This window comes from Crocuta crocuta, unplaced genomic scaffold (genome assembly GCF_008692635.1).
Source record: "Crocuta crocuta isolate KB4526 unplaced genomic scaffold, BGI_CrCroc_1.0 scaffold650, whole genome shotgun sequence".
In the NCBI taxonomy this organism is placed as follows: Eukaryota; Metazoa; Chordata; class Mammalia; order Carnivora; family Hyaenidae; genus Crocuta; species Crocuta crocuta.
Genome location: NW_027532882.1, coordinates 1,153,710 through 1,161,755, shown reverse-complemented (window position 1 = coordinate 1,161,755; position 8,046 = coordinate 1,153,710).

Below are 8,046 nucleotides of genomic sequence, written 5' to 3'. Positions count from 1 at the left end.
TCCGCTCTGGACTGCTTGTGTCCAGACTACTCCTTACATGATTAAGAGTAACCTCTAACTGATTGAAGCCAAAGTCACTTTTTTTTTTTTTTGGTTTGTTTTTAAGGTGGTGTTCTGTTCATGTCCAGCTGAATGCAATATCTAACTAGTAAACCTATTAGTTGGTCCCATTTTATAAGTGTTCCATGTTTCTTTGAAAATAATGTATATTCTCTAAGTTTTAGATGTAGACTGTGTGCCCATTAACTCAAGCTGATTGTATTTTCAGATATAATATGTACATTCAGATTTTTGTCTTCAAACTTACTTAGTGGTAGATGTGTATTAAAGTCTTCTTCTAAGGATATGGATTAACAATTTCTTTTGTCATTTCTGTCATTTTTTTCTTAATGTTCTTAGTTACACATCCAAATACATAAAGAATTAGTTGCTTTCCTTGTGAACTGTTCCTTTTTATGTAGGGTCATGTTTTATAATGAAGTATTTCAGTACATTAACAAATGACTAAACATTTATGTAGCCCTTCCTATAGCTGAGGTACTCTTCTGAATGCCTTTTGAAAATATTAACTTACTGAGTACTCAGTGTAAGCTTAAGATGTACTATTATTATCCCCATTTTACAGATGAGAAAACTAACATGATGTAACTTGCCTGAACTCACTGGCTAGTAAATAGGAGAGCCCAGGTTTGAACCCCATCTTAACCGCTAGTCTGTCTACTGAGTATGTTCTACATGGCAGGTGCTGTTTGAGACACTGGTGTTTATAGCAATGCATGAAACCACATTTTGCTACTGAAGCACATACATTCTAATGGGGAAAGACAGATTATAGAAAAATCAAGAAGACGTGCTATTTTAAGCGTTGAGCAGAAAAACAAAGCATTATAAAATAGTTAAGGGGAATTTGGGTCTTACCGTTGTATATAAAATAGGAAGGGAAAGCTAAGAGGTTGAGAGACACTTGAGCAGAGACCTTAATGAGTTGGGACAGGGAGTCGTGAATTTGTGTGGCAAGAGCAGTCATGGCATATGCAAAGGCCCACAGCAAAGACGCCAACGAGACTGGGGTAGAACAAGCTGGGGATACAGTGAGGGTGTGGTAGAAGATGATGTGGTCAGAGACGTGGTGGATCTTGATCTTGTTGGGTTTTATCGTCACATTACGACTTTTTGTTAAACTCTGAATGAGTTGGCATGCCAGTCAGAGTCCCACCAGGAAACAACTGACCCAAACTGGGACAATTCAAGTAGAGTTTTCATAAAGAGGCTACTCACAGAGCTGTGGACAGGATGGAGGAAAACCACAAGTGGGTGGTACCCAGTGGCTGGTAAGGACCGGGCTCTATTAACATCCCAAACCCTGAAAGAGTAAGAGAAGGGAACAATTACTGAAATCCACAAATGAACAGAAAGAACTGCATTCCAGGAGTTGGGTGGGGCTGGGGGGTAAGCATCCAGCTCCACATTCTGCAAGAAATAGCCAGAGCTAGACTTCACCTTTCATCCTTTTGATTTCATGCCTAGGGTCCCCATTGACCAAACCTAACCAAAGGCCATAAGGCAAGGAATCCCACTGATGTAGTTCATAGTGATTAGTATTACTAGATTCAAAAGTAGAGAAAGTGGGTCCACTGGGGCAAATGGAAGCTATACAGAACTTTTCACCCCTTTTGCTTCTCAGAATCTACTTTTGCCAGTCACCTGGGTAAAAAGTTCATATACCTGAATTTTAGCAGGTACTGTACTGTCTGGGTATTGTCAAAGCATTGATGCTCCCACCTGTAGTCTAGAACAGTTGCCTTCACACGTGTTCCTCATATAAGGTGGGTCATGGGACTCTTGGGAGGAAGTCACAAAAAATAATTAACCTAAAAGCCCTACCAGCAAAGTAAGGGTCCCATTGAGCTTTATGATTACTGAGACCAGCACATGAGGGAAGAAGGCACCATGGCTTCTGTCATACGTAACCCAGATGATGTGGGCCTTCTGTTACACAGTAAGGGCAGAGAGGACATTTGGCACTCAGGTAAGCCTCTGGGATGTCTCTTGCCCCCATTTTTTTTTTTTTTTTTTTTGATAAATAAATGTAGCAGCTGTATCCTGAGAAGGTATGTTGACCAGGTGTTCAGACTCCTCAGGGGTGAGGATCTGGATCATGCCTCCAAGGAAGCCGCGTAGCCCAGCAGAGGTTGTAGTCAGGGGGGAGGGGAATCTGGGACGGGATAGAAGTGTGGTGGTTAAGTATCAGTTGCAGCACCTCGGGAGCGGTCTATAACTTGTTCCACCGACCTTCCTCTTATAAGTTTCCCCAAGCAAGACGACCAGCCAGAACCCCATGTGTGTTTACTTTTAAGAGGCAAGTGCACCTGAGTGGCCTGAGTGTTGGGCCATAATGGAGACAGTGGTAAATTTCTCAGATTCTTCTCTCAGGACCAAGTCACTCGTTCCCGCAGCTGCTGGAAGTTGTGCTTGTGCAGCCAGGCTCTCAGGAATCCTCTTGGGCCAAAGGAAAGTACCACACCTAAGGTTAAGTCCATCTCTCAGGGAAGCCCACTTCTGATGACTGGTTCATGTGGGGAGTACAAATGCCCAAATTCCTTTGCCTCAATTTGTGATACCATGAAAGGCCACCTCAGCTCCAGAACCCCCCATGGGATCAACTGTTACCTCCATTTTTACCTTATCAGAGTTCAATCTCTTATTCTGTCCAATCTTGGTTCTCTCCTTTAGAGATGGTTCCCTCAAGCAAGTGACAAACTTCCTGTCCCAAAGGTTTATTTCTTCACCTGTTAAATAGAAATGATGGAATGCCTTCTTTGTAGACTTGTGTTCAGGATTCAATTAGTTAACATACATAAAGTACTTATGGGGCTTCTGGTATATAGGAAAGATTATTTTATCTTTTATTATCAACTAATTAAAACTTATTATAGGAATATACTGAGCAAAATAAGCCACACACAAAAAAAGTGTAAATATTAGATGACTCTAGATTTCAAGAATAGAAAAAAAAATCTGTGATAGGGAAAAAAAAATGAGAACGCAGTGGTTGCATCCAAACACGTGGAGATGTGTCATGAAGGAACTTCATGGAGTGAGGAGAATGTTCTGTATCTCGCCAGAAGTATAGGTTACAAAAGTAGATGCAGTTGTCAAAATGTATCGAACTATACACTCAACATACGTACATTGAACTGGATGTAGCTCATGCCTCAACTTGATTTATCTGCTAAGTGAAAGAAGCCAGACGTGAAAAGCCATTATTGTACGATTACATTGTATGACATTTAGTAAGAGACGAAACTGTGGAGAAGGAAAACAGATCAGTGGTTTTCAGGGACAAGGAGTAAGGGGAGGTGACTACAAAGGGGCCACTGAAAGGAATTTGAGAGTGATGGAGTTGTTCTCACGTGGCTGTGTTGATGGATACACAACTCTGTGCACTGGCCAAAACCTACAGAACTATGCAGCATAAAGAGTGAGTATTCCTGTAGACTAAAAAAATAGTCCACCAGGTAGCAGAGAGGATGCAAAATAAACTATAATAAATGAGGCTATTACAAATGAATGACATCACAAGAAAGAAAACCAAATTTACTTTGGAAAACTGTATTTTGACAAGAGATATAAGGCTGACTACAAAAAGAACTGTCCAGAAATCCTCTGGTTGAAAACGGTTTTCTCACAATGGTGTGGATTATCCATTGTGAATCTACTTTATATGTATACTAGAGCTGAACAAGTAACTATGTTGTAGAGCATGAAAGTAGATTTCTTACTGTCAAAGAGAAATGTTACAAACAAGGAAAGAAAGAAGGCTAGAATAAACACTGGCATTGTATTGTATTGGAATTGGAGGTATCAGTATGAATTCATGCTTTTTGATAGGTGCATGGATAGGTGTGTGTATGTGTGCGCATGCATAGGATAGCGCACTTTTATATGTTTTTAAGGCCGGTCAGCTCAGGAGGCCTAGTAGCAATGACAGTCCAGTAGCAATAAGAATATCTATCACCCACTGAGATCTTGGTTTCTAAAATAATATTTTTTAAAAGAAGAACCAGGGCTCTTTGGAGAAATGGGAGCTGTCACAGGGAATATAGAACCTGATCCTAAAATGTCTGAATTTCTTTTAATGGAAAATAAAGTTTGACAAAGAAGAAGCCCCAAAAATTTGCCTAAAAATTCCCCTCAGGTCCTTAAATAACACCAAAGCTGTGCATGTACAGAGGAAGAGTGTAGGAGGCTTAGAAGACAGTAGCTATAGAAAAGTGAAGATTGTGCAGAAAATTCAGAGATCACACATGCCAGCAGCCAATGGTTGGTTTCTGGACCCATCTGGAGTGGAATGAGAAAGAAAGAGAGGAAGAAAGAGAGAGAGGGAGAGACAGAAGAAGGAAAGGGAAGAGAAGGGAAGTCAGGAGGGGAAGGGAATGGAAGGGAAAGAAAAAAGAGAGGAAGGAAAGAGGGAGGGAAGGAAAGAAATAAAGAAAAAGAGAAATAAAGAAAAAAAGGTTTTTAATTATGCCCCTACAAATGTCACACCCTGACAGTTAGTACTGTGCACTACAAGTAAGGACTGCATTTCAGAAGTCAGTGCAAAACATTTTGAAATAGAGCTTTTAGAGGCTAAAATCTAGGCTTTGTAGGCTCAGCGTGGTCCATTAGTACTATAACTGCCTGCCCCAACCAAACCTCACCTTTAGAGGAAGGCACTGTAATTAAGAGCCTCTACCAAGTGTATTGTTCACAAGATCCAGCCAACAAGACCACTCGACACCCAAAGTCTGCAGGAGGGTGTTCTCAATTAAGAACATATAAATCAGTAGAAGCAGGCCCAGAGACCAGACATTTGGAGTTCGCAGACAAGGGCTTCAAAATACTTAGGAAAAATATGTTAAGAAAAATGGAGAAGATGTGGGAAAAGTGTAGAAAAAGAAAGACAAGCTGCAAATCTTCAAACCAACTGAAGAAAGGACATGTTGCTTTCAAAGGACCCAACAGCAAGACTGATGATTTTTCCAAAGAAACTACGGAAGCAAAAAAAATAACTTCTGACATCCAAAGGATTGAATGGGGGTGGGGTTATGAACTGCCAGTGTAAAATTCAATGACCTAAGAAAAAAATTCTTTGGAAATGCAGAAAATTGAAGATGTGTCCCAACAGAGGTTTATAAAAGCAAAAGCTGAAATAATTAACAGCAAGAAAGAAAACCTAAAGAGAGACTTCAGGCTGAAGGAAAATCATTTCACATGAAGACAACTCCAAGAATCAAGATCAGCAGGAAACAAAATGTAAGTAAATATAAATGCATATTGACTGTATAAAACAACCCTGTGTAATTTTACAATTTTTATGTACGCCTAAACTTTTTCAAAATAAAATACTTTTCAAACACATTGAACTGACTGCCCAAAACTAGAGATGATGGAAGCCACTGCAAGAGATCTCCCAGTCCACTCCCCCCCAAGACTAGAGACTATGGGAACCCCAGCGCATGGTGCTCACAATCAAATCCCAGGAGAGATACAGAAGCTCTGGCAAAGGTCCACCGGTCCCGTTCCAAACACTAGAGACAGCGGGACCTCAGATACCAACTGTCGTTACCCAAACACCAATGATGGGGTCTGAGCAAGTAAGCCCCCTTCAATCCTCCCAAAACTAGAAACGATAGGAACTCCAGCAAGTACCCCCTTCAGTAGTTTTCGAGAAGTGACAGCAGCCCCACCAGTGTGGCTCCTTCAGCTGCTCCTCAACATTGGACAGTGGGACCCCCAGTCCACTGACCCACCCAGTCTATACCAACAGTACAGGCAAGGGGAGACCCAGAAAGTGAATCTTCTTGTTCTCCCCCCAAACGAGATAAAAATGACCTATATAAAAAGACTTCCCCATCCCCATCCCTAGAGATAAATGGAATCCCATGCAATCATCACCCTGATCCTCTCCTCAAATTAGACACAATGGGGACCTTCTCCTGGCCCCTCCCTGTCATACCAACACTTGAAAAATGGGACCCCTAGGCAGGCCGTGACCTTACAGTCCCCTCGCACCAGGCAATAGGAGCCCCAGCCTCATACTTCCCAGTTACCTCCAGCATCATGAGGGTTTCATCTGACGATGCAAGTTTCCAAAGTGACTCCCCCATAGCCCTCCAAGATTAGAGATGATGGAAATACCAAAAAGCAATTTGTAATTCCCTACACACTAAAGGAGACAGGAGCCCCGGCAAATGTCCCACCATTCTCTCAGCACAAGTCGCACAGCTTTCCACCCTGGACTCCCCCAGACCAGATATGTGAATATCCCCAGCAAAGAGTAACCAATCTCCCCCAAGACAAGCAATACCAGTTTCAACAGGTAAAACTCCAGGTTCTCCAACATAGGTGTCCAGAGCAGGCCCAGAAAACTGCACCTGTCCCCATTATCACGAAATAAAGTTGACGGAAGGGTCTGCAAGGCACACTCAACCAGATGAGGGAAGCCCACACTGCAAATCCCTCAAGTCTTCCCCAACATGAGATGGCTTCCCCTGTGGTGACCCCTCCTTTCTCCCAAACACAAGGAATAATCTGAGCCCCCGGCAGGTAACTTCTCAGCCGCCTCTTGCCATACAGGAATCTCTGTCCCCAAGTTACAGTGGATAGATAGAGTCCCATCAAGGCAAGTGTCCTCTGTCTTGGGGAATGCTGAGGACCCATCTCAGAATAAGGAAGACAATCAGGGCACCTGGGTGGCTCAGTTGGTTAAGGGTCTGGCTCTTGATTTCAGCTCAGGTCATGACACTGAACCCTGTGTAAGGCTTCACGCTCAGTGTGCAGCCTGCTAGGATTCTCTCTCCCTGTGTCCCTCTCCCCTTCTCTCTCTAAATAAATAAATTCATAAATAAACATAGAAGAAGAAAGAAGAAGGAGGAGGGAGGGGGGAGGAGGAGGAGGAGGAAGACAATCGTAGTCCTGATAAGCCAGCAGATTCCCCAGGTTCTCATTATTCAAGAGACAGGAGCTCGGGAAGCAAAACTTCCTCCAACATTCGCGGCCCCACCAGACCCTTTCTATCTGCTGCATTCCCAGCGGACCCTCAGAACATCTCTCGAAAGGGGCACGAGTGACCGAGAAAGGCTGGAGCTGGAGTCAACCTGAGAGGGGCAGAGAGGGGAGAGGAGTAAAAGAAAGGAAAGGAGGAAAGGAGACCTTCTAAGTCTTTCAACGCCACACAGGAATTCATGAGGCTCCAAACAGCTACGCCGACTAGCGTGGGCGCTCCCCACACCTCTAGGACGGGCCGTGAATTTGAACAACCTCTGCCCACAGACACGAGCACCTGACCCGATAGTGACAGCCCACCAGAGCCCAGAGTGGCGGGGAGCTGCAGAAAGTGCCGGCAGTGAAACCGGGAAGCAGAGGCCACGCGGAGAGAGCACAACAGAAGGAGAGACACCGAAGAGCGGGGAAAAGGCTGAAAGACGACGCTATACGGGAAGAGCCGAAGATGGGCGGAAGGAGCCGAAGGCGCGCGGAAGGAGCCGAAGGCGCGCGGAAGGAGCCGAAGACGCGCGGAAGGAGCCGAAGACGGGCGGAAGGAGCCGAAGGCGCGCGGAAGGAGCCGAAGGCGCGCGGAAGGAGCCGAAGACGCGCGGAAAGAACCGAGGTCTGGCGAAGGGCGAGGTGGATGCCGAGTGGAGCGGAAACGAGGCGAAAAGTGGCGGAGGGAGCCGAGCCATGGTCTCACGGGGAAGAACAGAGAGGTCGCGGGTGGCAGAAAAAGAGGCTGGCGGCACAGGAGCGCGAGGCCGAGGCGAAGCGAGAACCGGGCCGCCGGGCCGTGCGGGAGGAGCCCTGGAGGTCGGTCCCGGGGCCTTCCTGGGGCGCGGAGCGCCGCGCGAAGGGGTCCCGGATGCCGTCCTTCCCGGGTGCTGCCCTCTCTCCGCCGCTGCAGCCCTGCTGCTGCCCTCCGAGCCGACCCGCAGCGTGTTCTCCGCCCCCAACGAGGCCGCGCGGGCCCCGCCCGGCCTGACCCCTCTGGGCTCGATCGCCCGTGCG